The 15,813-nt window shown below is 35.3% G+C and overlaps 1 pseudogene; it reads right to left on the bottom strand.

Annotated features, from left to right (window-relative positions):
• Positions 1–11,966: 11,966 nt before the first annotated feature.
• LOC104877249 lies at positions 11,967–12,493 on the bottom strand (annotated as a pseudogene).
• Positions 12,494–15,813: the final 3,320 nt, after the last annotated feature.

Below are 15,813 nucleotides of genomic sequence, written 5' to 3'. Positions count from 1 at the left end.
TTTATACAGTATTTTCAGAGCATAATATAGATTTATACACAAATGTGAATTAGGTCTTGGATGAATTACCTTCTCTTCATCTTCTTCCAAGAAAACCCCCTCAAAACAACCCTCTTACATCTCATTTGATTGGAATAGCCCTATCTTGGGGCCCACAGATAATTAAGAGTTGTCCTCACCACTCTCCAGGAGTTGATAATAAGAACACATATATTAAATAATGAAATAATAAGTTAGACTTTTCTGCATATCACATCACTTATATCATTTGATAATCATAAGGACTCATCTAAAATATTTAAATATTTTAAAAAATTACCTTGAAAATATGAAATAGTAGATGAATGCTGGGGCAGAGATATACAGAGCTGTTGAATTTTCAGTCTATTAACTTTGGTCATTATTTAGCTTTAGCCTATGTAGGTCCAGAAAATGTGATTTTGACAATATATTAATGAGAACCAGATTCTAGTCTTTCATTGTTGTAGTTAACCAATTCAAAATACCCTTATGCAAAAATGACAATATTGGAATTTAGTGTGAAATTGAACTTCTAAATGAATGAATTCCATTTTGCTATTTGGAAGAAAGTTTATATTAGGAAGAGGAGTTATAACTGCAAGATTGGTAATATATCATAGGTGCAAAACAAGGCACATTGGTTGCATGATCTTAATTATTCAGGTCATGTGAAGATTGCCAGATAAATCCATCTCCGCTGTAGTAGTATCTTGGCCTGAAATACCAGAATACTCATTGCAGGGCTGGTTTCAGGGTGTATGACTGTACAGTCACACATAACCAGAACTCAGAAAGCATCTACTTTTGGTTTAATGCACTACAGTTGCAACTTTGAAAATTCTTAAGAACTCGGATTTTGTGAGTGCTGTCTAACGACAAAATGGAGCATGTTCATGACCAGATGTCATACACACAATATGTGTCTGCTGTTTACTGCTACTGCATTCTCATGTTGTATTCAAGGTGTTCCATGCACACAGAATTCCCATTATGTATGATGTGCGGGAGTTCACAGATTCACAGTGTTACTTCTGCCCAGTAAGAGACCATGCTTTCCCTTCTAATTGGGACTTTCTTAGACTGCAGAAAGATTGCAGTGATGTTATGAGAAATACAAAGACCAAGGATCCTTCTCATATCCTTTATTACTCACATTATTTCCTTCATTACTCAACTATTTATGTTGAAAATTATAACAGGGGAAGACAAAAGATCAGTGTAACCTATACTGCTTTTTTCTCAGTTCTTGTCTATTTGTCAGTCAGCTGAAGGTAGAAAGTTTGGTCAATATTCATGCATCAAAGAGTGAAAAAAGGACATTTGGATTAGTTTCATGCTGTACTTTTACTTTCTGATTAGTATAAAAAATATATATGCCATGAAATATGAATTGGGTAAAAAAAATTTACTGTTTCACAAATTTAATGGCATATTTCCTTGTTCTTTTTCCCCCCATTAAGCATACTGGTACATTTAAAGCAAACAATATAGTTACATTTATCATTACGATCTTGTACTTTTGCATGATATATCCTGATACTTATTTTTTCCCCATGTTCCTGCCCTCCCTTCACCACTACACACTTCCCTATTTACAAAGACTTTGTTTCCATTTTTTTCCTTTTTTCACATTTTTTCCTCTCCCCTCCTCCTATTTCCTTTCACCTCCTCTTTCCACTTCCCCTTTAGCCATTTTCTTCCTATTTCGCACTATCAGTTATACCACTTGAACCTTATTTACACTTAGTTTTTCACACCAGAGAAACTATTCAGTATTTACTCATGTGACCAATTTATTTTGTTTAATAGCATAGTCTCAATGTGCATCCACTTAGCTATAAAACTCTCTAGTTTCTCATTCTTTATGGGTGACTAATACTCCATTTTATAGAAAAACACATCTTCTTTATCCATTCTCCAGTTGATGGGCATTTGGGTTATTTCCAAGTTTTAGCTATTAAAAACTGTTTGAGCTATTATAAACTGTGCCACAATAAACATGCATGCACATATATCATTGTGGTATGATTTTTTAAATTATTTTGGAAAGATACCCAGCAGAGGCATAGCTGGGTCAAATGGAGCCTCTAATCCTAGTTCTTTGAGGTATCTCCATGTTGATTTCCACAGTAGTTGACCAGTCTGCACTCCCATCAACAATGGATAAGGGTTATTTTCTCTCCACAGCCCTACCAGCTGGAATCTTAAGTGTTGTTTTCATCTGCATCTCTTGAATGACCAGTGATGGTCAGCATTTTTTCATATGACTATTTGCTGCTTTTACTTGTTCTTCTGAGAAATGTCTGTTCATTTCAGAGGCCCATTTTTGAATTGGGTCTTTGTATTTGGGGAATATGATTGTTTTGAATTCTTTATATAGTCTAGAGAGTAGTCCTTAGTCTGAGGAGTAGCTAGTACAATTTTTTTCCCGCATTGTAGGTTGTCTCTTAGCTCTGTTGGTGATTTCTCTTGTACTGCAAAAACTTTTTAATACAATGAGATCACAGTTGTTGATTCTTTGTGCAAGTTCTCATGCTGAGGATTTCTTTAAAGTCTTCTCCTATGCCAGTGTCTTCGAGAGTTCTACCTAATTTACTTTCCAATAAATTTAGTGTTTCTGTTTTGATATTCAGCTCTTTAATCCACTTGGGTTTTACATTAGTGCATGGTGAAGGATAGGGATCTAGTTTTAATTTTTGGCAAACTGAAAGCCATTTTTTTCAACACCATTTATTAAAGCTATTTTTCCTCCAGTGAGGATGGTGGGCTCCTTTGTCAAAGATGAGGCAGCTGAATATGTCTGGTGTTGTTTCTGCACCTTCTAATCTGTTCCATCGATCCTTGAATCTGTTTCTTTCCCAGTACCATGCTGTTTTTATCAAAGTGGCTTTGTAGTATAGTTTCAAGTTGGGAATTGTGATATCCCTGGCCAAGTCTCTGTTACCTGGATTGGCTTTTTCTATTCTAGGTCTCTCCTTGTTCCACATGAATTTTTCGATTTTTTTCTCAAGTTCTGTGAAACACAGTCTTAGGATTTCAATCAGGATTGCATTGAATCTGTATAGCCGTTTTGCCAATATGACCATTTTCACTGTGTTGATCATTCATGTTCAGGGGCAAGGAATGTCTTTCCATCTTCTTATATACTCTTCTATCACTTTTTTCAGAGTGCTGTAATTTTCATTGTAGAGGTCTTTTGTCTGCTTTGTTAGATTGATTCCTAGATATTTCACTTTTTGGGATGTTATTGTGAAAGGATTTGTTTTCCTAATTTCTCTCTCAGTGAGACTGTTATTTGTTTACAAGAAGGCTATTGGTTTTTGAGTGTTAACTTTGTATCCAGATACTCTAATGAATCTGTCAATTAAGTCTAGAAGTCTTTTAGCAGAGTTTTTTGGGTCATCTATGTAGAATATCCTATCATCAACAAATAGTGACACTTTAACTTCTTCCTTACCTATCTTTATTGCTTTTATTTCTTCCTCATGTCTAATTTCTGGGCTAATGTTTCCAAAACTGTATTGAACAGGAGTGGTGATGCTCTATATCCTTGTCTTGTTTCTGATTTTATCATGAAGGGTTTCAGTTTTTGACCATTTACTGTTATATTGGCTGTTGTGTTTTCATAGATAGCCTTTATTAGTTTGAGATAAAGACCATCTATTCCAATTTTCTGTATGAGTTTTGTCATGAATGGGTGTTGAATTTTGTTGAATGCTTTTTCTGCAACTATTGAGATGAGCATATGGTTTTTATCTTTGACTCTGTTAATGTAGTATATTACATTTATTGATTTATGTAGGTTGAAACATCCTTGCATCCCTGGGATAAATCCAACTTGGTGAGGGTGTATGGTCTTGACAAACTTCTGTACTCTGTTTGCCAATATCTTATTGAGGATATTTTCATGTATGTTCATTAGGGAGACTGGCCTGTAGTTCTCATTTTTGGTTGGGTCTTTCCCTGGTTTTGGAATAAAAGTAACACTTGTTTCCAGGAATGAATTTGGAAGTATTCCTTCCCTCTCAATTTCATTGAAGAATTTAAAGAGTAGTGGCAGTAATTCTTCTCTAAATGTCTTGTAGAATTCAGCAGTGAGGCCATCAAGACCTGGGCTTTTCTTTGATGGTAATGTTTTAATTACATTTTCAATTTCACCTTTAACTATGTGAATTAAATCAAAATTGAGGACCAGCCCAAAATATGTTTATAGTGAATAAACTCTTCAATATAGCAACTTTACCCTTTAGGATGGAGATTTAGAAGGAGTTTGGGAGGGAGGGATAGACAGGATAGAGAAAAGTTAGAAATGAGGTCAAAGGACACAGGTAGATCACACAAACACTAAGAAGCTCTTGAAGAGAACAGGAGGAGACAGAACAAAATATACAAATGAACAGAACAAACTAATAGCAATAGGGGGGCTAGAGACTATATTCACTTTCTTTTAAAACTAACAGAAATTGAGAGAAGGAAAACGAATGAAAGGAAAATAAAGAAAATAAATTTGAATTAGCATAGGAACAGCAACAAAAAGGGAGAGAAATGAAGATCAAGGTGGGAGAGAGAAAGAGAGTGAGATGGAGAGAGAAAGAAAAGAAGATAAGAAAAGATGAAAAAGGAAAAAATTGAGAAAAGAAAAAGATAAAATTTTTATAAATGATTAAAGATGAGAGAAAAATATTTCTTTGAAAATTAAAAATGCAAGTAGAAATAGAGGGCCTCCTTCAAGGTGTACCTCTGTTGAAACAATAGATAGTGTGGACAGCCATGTGCAAATCTAAGTTAATTAGTCTCAGCAAGCCATCAGGTGTCTCCTGAGGTTCAGGATGATATTTTTCAGCTTTAATTGAGTTTATTGGTACATTTTAAGGATACAGTACAGTTACATTCATTGTTGGGATCTTGTACCTCTACATGACAGGTCTTGGTTCTCATTTTTTCCCCTTGTCCCTGCCCTCCCTTCACCCCCTCCTCCCCTCCCCATCCACAAGCACTTTATTTCCATGTTTTCATTATCTCACACTTTTTTCTTTTCCTTATTACCCTTCCCCTACCTATCCCACCTTCCCTACACCTTTAGCCCCTTTCTTCCCATTTCTCAGGACGATTTTTGTCTGCAATGCCCAAGTTGAGATCTGTGACCTCCTGCTGGGTTGAACTCTGCACGTTTCTACTGCAGTTTCCATCTCTCTTTCCCCTGATGTTAGACCAGGTTCCAATGTGAGGTGCTTGTCCCTCTGATTTACCAACTATGGTGCTGTGGTGTCCTTTATCACAGAGATTTTCTTCACTTTTCCTGTGGGCTTCAATTTTCATCTAGGAGTCTCAGAGAGGCCCTCTTTCTCTTGTTTGTGCTGGGCCAAAGAGGGTAGCAAGATGCTGCAGTCTTCTCTGCCACACAGGACTGAAGGGGCTGGCCTACCAGAGAGTCTTGTGCCGCTTCCATCTCATTTTATTGTTCTTTTAGCAAACAGCCTTGCATTATCCTTTCATACCGAGGTCCATAAGGTATGGATGGAGTTGTGACTCCAGAGCTATAAGACAGTGATTAATATACAAAGAATGATAAAAATATATAGTGTGTACTTAATTTAAAACCTTAGACATATTGCCATAATGCCCCTCAAAATACTCCCCCTCATTCAAACATACCTATCTCATCTTTCTTGATATTTTCTTTTTTAAAACATACATAATTTATTAAATGGACTTAAAAATCAACACAAATCAATTTCAGGCACTTCTTGAATAAAGGCTATGGTAATTTTCTACCAAAGAACACATCTAGCAGGCAATAATGTGAAAATTTAAGCTTTAATTAATTATTTATTTATTTTTTGGTACCAGGGGTCATATTCGGGACCTTACTCTTGTGAAGCAGGTGGTGGCATGACTAAATACCTGGCCCTTAGCTTAATTTTTAGAACAATATTCAAGGGCTGGACAATTATAAGAGATACTGTATAAGTAATCCAACAGTGTCTTGTTACATTTCTTCACATCCCTACCACACTATTCTAAGGTTCAATAGAAGAAGTCATGTTTAGCATTCAAAGTGCTAAATTCCAGCTACCATTACTCTGTTATCATGCTCTTAAAATTATTTTATGTTTTTTGATATAGTTCTACTTTTGAGTAAGTGGTGCTTTAAATACATTTTCTGAAATGTATCTTCATCTACACAATCAATGCATGAAGTTGATTTTTCTGATGTTTATTTCATTAGGTTTATTTTGTAAAAATAGGGTTATTACTAATTCCTTTAGACATCGAATGCTATATTTGTTCTATCAGTAAATATGAAGGGTAAAATGGAATAGAGTAATGGATTAAGGAAATCTTTAGTTTAAACACTACACACAGATTCCATTTGGCATATTTTTCCAACTTAACCTCATTGAACTGGCATCTCCAAAACAACCCTTCTTGTGAAAGGGCATGTAATGCACATATAACAAACTCCAAGCCTAAATAGTAAGTAGCTCAAGTTGCTGTGAGAGTTTAGGTATTTTATCCTTTTGAAATTCCTTCTCAGAATACACAGTTAAAATTAAGAAGCTTTAAAATGTTAAATACATTATTAATTTATAGGATTCAACTACTGGCAGCTGTACCCTGTCTATACCACAATCTGGTCATCTGGTCAACTCAATCTAATCTTCTGGCAATGCCCTCTAATGAGCAAAGTCCAAATCAGTAAATCAAGCTTGTGACAGGAGCATAGTTAGGAACCAGAGAAACTTTGCATAAACTAGTGGTTGGAGAATAAGGTTAAAGGCAAAGTTTAGCATATCTTAGGACAGAGAAAATGTAAGTTCACTAATGGTGAATGAAGATACAGAATGAGCATAGCTAAGCTATGTGAAAGTTAATCTTTAAGGAAGAAGCCTCACATTATATTTGAAGAATGGGAGAGGTCAAGTTCAAGTCATGTGAAGAAACTTTGTCTTTACTCAGCCTTCACAATGGGACTGATGCCAGGACACAAATGGGCAGTTGAGAAAGACCCCAAAGTTCTGACAGTCTATGATGTACTGCTATCCATTATATACAAAGTAAAGAAGCATACAGATACATTCTAAAAAATGCTTGCAGAGAAAACTAGAAAGTTGTCCATAGCTTTTCTATTTACACTAATACAAACAGATTTTGAGGATGTCTGTACTGTGTGTGGTTCCTGTCACAGCAAGAAATGTAAAGTCCCTATAAGAGAGGGGACAGTAGAGTCCCATAGCTAGGCATTTTAATAGCACACACTCGATAAAATGGAAAGATTTCAGGGGCCTCACACTTTTCTTTCCTTAAGCTCCCTGCTGTGACTACTGTTATTACCTAATGCACACTCCTTAAAGGCCAGAAAACAGAGGCTCTTCTTCCCTTTACTCTATGCCATACCTCTACAAAACATGTTCACTACCTGCATTAAAAATGCTAACCAGCAGTGTTAAAGTACATTTTTATACTTAAGGCAAAATATATAAGAAAATAAATACCCAAGCCCTGCTACCCCAGCACACTCATCTTCACTGCATTTTTTGCCCATCGTGAAGGGCAAGATGTGCTGCTGATAAGGAAAACTAAAAATTTCAAACAGAACCCTCAATATAATGTAAAAGACCTATTTTATATTTTCTATTATAACAAAATTAAATATAGTCACATGTGTTAGCATATAATCATTTTTACCAAATTGCTATATAATTTTCAAAATTAGTATCAAAACAGGATATTTAAATCCAGCCACATGTACAGAGGTATAAATTTTTGTCCTTTTCAAATTTGAAAACAATGATGCTAAATGAGATGCTTCTTTATACCCAAAAGTAGCATATTAGAAATTCACAAGTATCGTCCTTTGCTTAGTTCCACTTAAGTTATATATAAATTGTCAATACACTGTTCATGAGGCTTTATATTTAATTTGGAAATAATACTGTTAAAATGATTTTTTTTTTTTACACGAACTTACATTGGTTTTTCCCAGTTGTAACCTTTTTTTTTTCCTCATTGAGTCTTTTGGTAAATTTTAGGTATACAGTACAGTTGCATTCATTATTAGGATCTTGTACCTTTACATGACAGGTCTTGATTCTCATTTTTTCCCCTTGTCCCTGCCCTCCCTTCACCCCCTTCCCTCCCCATTTAAAAACACTTTATTTCTATTTTTTCATTTTCTCCTATTTTTTCCATTCCCTTACCTTTCCCCTACCCTTCCCACTTTCCCTACACCTTTAGCCCTTTTCTTCATATTTCACATTATCAATTATATCATTAGGACCTTATGTACTATTATAGTTTGTTCACATCAGAGAAACTATTCAGTATTTACACATGTGTGACTTATTTATTTCACTTAGGAGTATATCCTCAATATGCATCCATTTTCCTATGAATGACTCTAATGTCTCATTCTTTATGGCTGAGTAGTATTCCATTTTATGGAAAAACCACATCTTTATCCAGTCTCCAACTGATGGGCAAATGGGCTGTTTGCAAGTTTTAGCTGTTGCAAACTGTGCTGCTATAAACATAGGTGCGCATATATCACTGTGATATGATACTTTTAGTTCTTTTGGAAAGATACCCAGCAGAGGGATGGCTGGGTCAAATGGAACCTCTAGTCTCAGCTCTTTGAGGTATCTCCATATTGATTTCCATAGTGGTTGCACCAGTCTGCAGTCCCACCAACAATGGGGAAGGGTTCCTTTCTTCCCACAACCCTGCCAACACTTGTTATTGTTTGATTTCTTGATAGCAGCCATTCTTTGTGGGGTGAGGTGGAAACTCAGTGTTGTTTTCATCTGCATCTCTTGAATGACCAGCGATATGGAAGATTTTTTTCATATATTTACTTGCTGCTTTTACTTCTTTGTCTGAGAAATGTCTATTCATTTCAGATGCCCATTTTTGAACCAGGTCTTTATATTTGAGGGGGGCTGGTTGTTTTGTGTTTTTTATATAGTCTAGATAATAGTCCTTTGTCTGAGGAGCAGATGGTAAAAATTTTTTCACACATTGTAGGTTTTCTTTTAGTTCTGTTGATGGTTTCTTTTGCAGTGCAGAAGCTTTTTAATAAGATGAGATTCCAGTTGTTGATTCTTTCTGCTAGTTCCTGTGCTACTGAGGATTTGTTCATAAAGTCTTTTCCTATGCCAATGTCTTCAAGAGTTCTGCCTAAATTATCTTCCAGAAATTTTAGTGTTATTTTTTAATGGATAGATCTTTAATCCACTTGAATTTTAGGTTAGTGCATGGTGAAAGATAAGGGTCTAGTTTTAATCTTTGGCCCCTTGAATCCATTTTTTCCAACACCATTTATTAAAGAGGCTATCTTTCCTCCACTGAGGATGTTCAGCTCCTTTGTCAAAGGTGAGGTAGCTGAATACATCTGGAGTTGATTTTGTATCTTTTTGTCTGTTTCACTGGTCCTCAGGTCTGTTTCTTTGCCAGTACCATGCTGTTTTTATCACAGTGGCTTTGTAGTATAGTTTCAAATTGGGAATTTTTTACCCCCTGCCATGTGTTTGTTGCCTAGGATGGCTTTTGCTATTCTAAGTCTCTTATGGTTCCAAATGAATTTTTGGATTCTTTTTTCTAGTTCTGTGAAATATAGTGTTGTTATTTCAATTAGCATTGCATGTAATCTGTATAGCAGCTTTGGTAGTATGGCCATTTTCACTATGTTGATTCTTCCTACCCAGGAGCAGGGGATATCTTTCCATTTTCTTATATCCTCTTTGATCTCTTTTTTTCAGAATTCTCAGCTGTAATCTTAGTTTTATATACAAGTACACCTGCCATCTTATTTTTAATGTGTATCCTGGAAAGGTAGGAAACCAACCAAAAGTCATGTTTTGTAAATGTGGTACAAGATTTCATGTATTCTCATGATATGATGTCAATAATCAACTATACTACACCAACTGTAACAATGTAGTATATGCTTTACGTATCCAATAAAGAATACACTGCAGACAACATCGCAGTGGCAAACTAATGTGCTGGTATTATACTGGACTGATGTGGTAGCAATGGAGACTAAACACATTACTATTCAAATGAAAACATAAAAAGCATAAAAGGTATACATTTTCAAGTCTACTTTATGGAATATTTGTCTCTGAGAAAATTACAAAATAGCTTTGGGTTTTAAGGGAATTTGTAATACACATCAAGTCATTTTTTGTAGTTATTTGAAAAGTATGAGTACATGTGAACAAAGCTTAGTACTTTAAGATTTACTTTTGTAAAAGCATATTGACAAATATTAATTGTTTTATCTGCATTTGAACATTAAGGCAAAGATAAAACCCAAAATTCCAATGTTAATATGATCGTCCATGCCTAATTTGGATTTAGATATTGAGTAATTTATATTTTACAGAAAGAAACTTAGTTTTATCAATGCTTTATTGTACGTAGTGTTATTCTTTACCAATGTTGTCACTGAAATTTAAAAAGCTAGTATTAAGAGTAGTTATTTTTCTTGAATATTATATAGCATGTCATTTTGAATTAACCTTCAAAATTTCAGAGCATGAAAGATACACGAATAGAGTACCCAAAAATATATTTTAACAAAGGTTAATTTTGTTTACAGTTATGACAGAAACACCTCTGAAGATAGTAAAAGACAAACCCAAAAACCCTACACAAATATGAAAGGTATTTTGGGTCAAGTTATTTCTTAGTACCAATTAATATATCATGTCAATCAATTTCTCAATCAAATTCACAAAAGCATTAAAAAATTGTTCTTTATAATTGTTAAGCAAAAGAAAACTTGCAGAAACAAAATCTCAAACTATTCCAACTAAAATAAGAGATTCCCAAATTAAGAAATTACCAATATTGCTTGAAAAATATGCCTTACTCATATTTTCAAATTCACTTTCATTGCTTGGCATATGATTTAGTACTTTAAAAGACTTTAGCTAAATTGTTCAATATTGTTAGAATGTTACCTCTCTGTTTCACATAATAGTTTTTTTTTCTCATTGAGTTTATTGGTACTTTTTAAGTATACATAATAGTTTTCAATTAAGAAGAAATCACTGGATAGTTTTATTTATAATTTATGATCAGCTGATTAATGGATTAACAGTTTATTCAGCAATTTAGAAAACCAACAAAAGGAATAAATCTAGCAATTCCTCCCTGTGCAACTTGGTCCATTAGTAATACCAAGCCAAGAATCTGACCTTCTACTTGATTGGGTTATGTTTCCATGTGTGCTATTACAAAACAAAAAATAGGTTTTACTATGTCAAGCTTTTCATTTCTTTTTTTTTTTGAAGAGCAGCTCAGTGATTAGGGCGTTGGTTAGTACAATACAGATAACATAGGAGAAAAGTACAAAACAGCACTTTAACACCAGTGCCAGTAGTTATCTCTTTACGGTCACAACTAAGGATATTAATTTTTGTTTTTTGCTTTTCTTAGGACATAAATCAAAGCCATTAATTTGAACTTGAGGTATATACACAATACATACACAGCCTTAAGCAAAATGCTTTTTGTAAGTAACATTACATTTTAAAATATTGGAAATAGTTATGTGCTGATTTGTATTTTGACTTAATGGAACAAGAAGAGAAAAACATTCAACTAGGGAGGGTTACACTGACAATAAAGCTCTTTAAAGTTCAATATGTCTTCCTCTCCTTTTTACTTACCACAGGCTCTACAATGTCCTGAGAGGATTTATTATGAGAAAAATAGCAATCACATCTTTAATAACATACTTTGGAAGAAAATAATAAGAAAGCAAATTTGAAGGTGAAACGTCATCCTTGTTTTCAAATAAGTGGTCTTAATTTTTCTGCTTTAGAAAAAGTTTAAATCAGTTTATTATAAATATATCTAAACCATGAATTTTTGCAGCTTTCAGGCAAAGTCCAGTACTTTTCTTTACTAAATCGATGAGAAAAGGTCAGTAGAGATCATCTAATCTTAAATCGTGACATCATCCATTCAAGCCCTTGGCATAATCCCTTGCCAGTAAGAGCACAGCATGCCTGGAAATGCCACTGGTGATCTTTAACAGAAGTGAGCCTCAAGAACTGGGAGATTTCTGCGAGAGTCATGCATTCTTTAACATCTTGTTTATTAGCAAAAATCAGCAGTCCAGCTTTCCTTAGGTCCTCATGAGCTAACATTTTGTAGAGTTCTCTACTTACTGAAATCCTCTGTCTGTACTCTCCACAACTACTACAAACTCTGTATTAATTTAGTAAGCATTCCAGGAAGAGCAAAGAGATTCCCGGCCACCAATATCTCGCATCAAGGAAGCATGTGTTATTAATTACTATCTCTTCTACATTATTTCCTATTGTAGGGGATGTATGTATAGCTTCATTCACAGAAAATTGGTAAAGGACAGTAGTTTTCCCTGCATTATCCAACCCAACAGTGAATCGTGTTCCTGGTGATTGAAGAGTCTCCATATCCTGGTATAGAGAATTCCCATTCTCAGGCAACGGAGCCCCTCTGGCCACTTGGACTGCCAGGCCTCCCCTGGGTCCGGCTGAGGGTGAGAGAGAGGTGCTGGAGCCTCTGCCTCTGCTGGTACAGTTCCTGCACTGGCCTCCTTCTGGGTTCCAAGGCAAGGAAGGGGAGCCCCAGCCCAGGCTACCCTGCCTAGGGCTGCACTCACCTGGCTCTCGGACTTCACTGCCACGTTGTCTGCAAAGCCTTGCAGGCCACTGTCGTCTCCCATTTTCACCTCTTGACACTTTCTGAAGCAGTTCTGGTAGTTCTCTTTCATAAGTGTCTTTATGAGGTGTGATAAAAAACCTAGTGAATGCTGCTGGCTAGTGAGAGCCAACAGACATAAAAAAAACATTATGATGTGTCAGCTACCTTCTTCCCTGGATCTGACATGATGCAAACTTCTGGCTCTTCTGCAAAGTCAAAATGATCATGAAAGGAATGTTTCTAATCTCTTCAGGGGATTGAGGCAGGCATGACACTATAATGGAAGATGTTCAAGATTTCCAGACTGTTTCAGAGAATGACAAGAACAATAGAATAAATGTGTTTGAGGTGAGAGGAATAATTTTGAGTGGGATCAATGGCAGTGTCTTTTATTGTAATTAAAAATACAATTTGATTTTGATTGTATTTTTTTTTTTTTGGAAGGGATCGAACTAGGGTCTTTGTGCTTGCAAGGCAGGCAGCAGAACCACTGAGCTAAATCCCTGGCTAAAAATACAATTTGATTGTAGTTTTTTTTTATCACATCTCATAATTCTGGACATATGCCACCATTTTTTGTTTGTTTTAGGGCTTCTATTTTTCTGGATTTCTTTTGGTTTTTAAGAAATTTTATTGGTACATTTAAGGTATACAATATAATGACATTCATTGCTGCACATTTGCACCTTTACATAATCCATTTTGGTTCTTATTTTGTTCCCATTCCCCCACCCTCCTTTCAACTCCTCCCTCCCTCCCTATCTACAAAGACTTTTTTTTCATTTCTCCATTTTCTCATATAAATTCCATTCCCTTCTTTCCATTCCCTCCTACTCCTTCCATTTCCCTTTCACCTTTGCCCCTTTTCAAGCAGATTAACTTTCTGTAGATAAAAAGGAAAATGACTTTTTAAAAAAGCTACAGGAAAATATAATCATCAGCTAGGCTTTTATTATAACTCAATTATGTTTTTGATATTGTATCAATCCTCTGGATTAGATTTTAATTTTTGAGTTAGCCTATCTTCAAATCTATACCTCATCTGGCTAATTTAATCTTACTTCATGGAGTTGTGGGAACTCAATTTACTAAACAACTAATATATGAGGGGCACTGTGCTAGGAGTTGGGGACTCAGTAGTAAGAAAGACAGGTTCTGTGCCCTCACGGTGGCTGCATTCTACTGTGGGATGCAGAAAATAGTGTCAGTGAAAAAGAGACCTCCTAGATTTGGATGAAGGTATCATTAGAACAATTTGATGAGGGAAAAAAAGAACTTGAAGAGACCATTTTGGATAAGATTGTTAAGGGAGGACTAAGGATGCTATATTATCTGAGCTGAGACTCCAAGAGTAAGAGTTCTGAAAGGAGAATGTTCTGGAGGCAATAAGAATTGTAAAAGCCTAGCGATAGCATTTTGTCTAGTGAGTTGAAGGGTAGCCTTTGTGAATATTACTTTTCTTGGAAAATAGGCTTTATAGCTGTACTTAAAGATTTTAAAATGAGCACACCCTAGATTAAAAGGGTATGCCCCATGCAAGTAAGAAGTGTTTCTGTAACAGAGACAGAGGAAGGCTGGGACACAGAGAAGACTGTGTGAAGGCAGAAGCAGACACTGCAGCCATGCTGCTGCAAACTGAGGAATTAATTACCTGTAGCTACAGGAAACTAGGAGGCACCAAGGAGAATTTGCTCCAGAGCAGTGGTGGCAAACCTATGGCATGCATTTTATTGTGTTTTTCTTTTAAGAAAAGAGAAGTTAATGTAGAATAGTTTTTTCTAAAGTAAAACTTCAGCATTTGGGTTTAATGGCAGTGTTAGCCCTTTGCCATAAGTAAGCTGGTCTTGGTTTGTATTTTGGCACTTGGTCACTAAGTTCAGCCTCCCTGTCCTGAAGCCTTTAGCAGAAGTGTGGCCCTGCCAATGCCTTGTTTTTGAGTTTTAGACTTCCCAAACTGTATCAAAATAAATCTTTATTGTTTTAAGCCACCCAATTTGTGGTAATTTGTTGTGACAGTCTCAGGAAACTACTAAAGATACACAGCATTTATTTATTTATTTAGGTACTGGGGATTGAACTCGAGTCCTTACGAGCTTGCGAGGAAGGTGGTGGCACCACTGGCCTAAATCCCCGGCCCTCACAGCATTTTTTAAAAAAGAAAGTAAAAGTTGAGATAAAGTGAGGAAAATGGAGGAGGATGAAGAACTAGAGAAAGAGGCACAAGCCAGATTCTTAAGGGACAGGAGTTAGGATTTTACTGTGAGCCCTGTGAAGACAAAGGTTGCTATTTAGCTATAGCAGTGTGTGGTACACATTTAACCCAAACGACAGTGGATTGGAGGTCAAGTAGAGTAAAACAGTAAAAGAGTTGACTAACAGGGATGTTGGTGACACAGGCCAGTTTGCTGTCACTGAGATAATGAGGGGAACACATTGGGATATATTTTGAGATGAAAATAATAGGACTTAGTAATGGATTCATATTAAAGACATCAAAAGTATCTTCTGAGGATTTTAGCACTAACAAATGGGTTATGGTAATATTATTTACTGAAAATGGTAGTGACTAAGGAAAATGTAATTGTTGAATGTGAGAATCAATCAGGCATTTTCTTACAAATTAATTAAAGATTAGAAATCCAAATGTAAATATTATTTAGATAAAATTGAAGTAATGTATGCTCAAAGCATGATCAATTATATATATTCATATATATATGTGTGTGTGTATCTATCTATCTATCTATCTATCTATCTATCTATCTATCTATATGAAAATAAATATGCCCTTTAACATTTAGTAATCACTTAAGTTCTTCAGTTTTTTTTTTAAGTTTAGTAATCTATATTCTTGGGAACTTCACTCTAAGGCTGTTACCCTACAATAATAACTTCTTGTCTCCATTTATTATTAGAATAATTATTAGACTTATTGTAATTATAATTAGAATAATTATTAGAATGACCTTTGAATGCAAGTTTCCAAGATTGAAACTAATTTTTATGTCTCCATATTTGATATTTCCACATGAATCCATAGAATGTAAGTTTAGAATTAACTTGCATTATAAGTTAGCAAGTGCAGCATTTTCC

Source organism: Fukomys damarensis, unplaced genomic scaffold, assembly GCF_012274545.1.
Source record: "Fukomys damarensis isolate Sample0158 unplaced genomic scaffold, DMR_v1.0_HiC HiC_scaffold_24, whole genome shotgun sequence".
Taxonomy (NCBI): Eukaryota; Metazoa; Chordata; class Mammalia; order Rodentia; family Bathyergidae; genus Fukomys; species Fukomys damarensis.
Note: the sequence above shows the minus strand (reverse complement) of the source record. Positions and strands in the feature narration are given on the sequence as shown.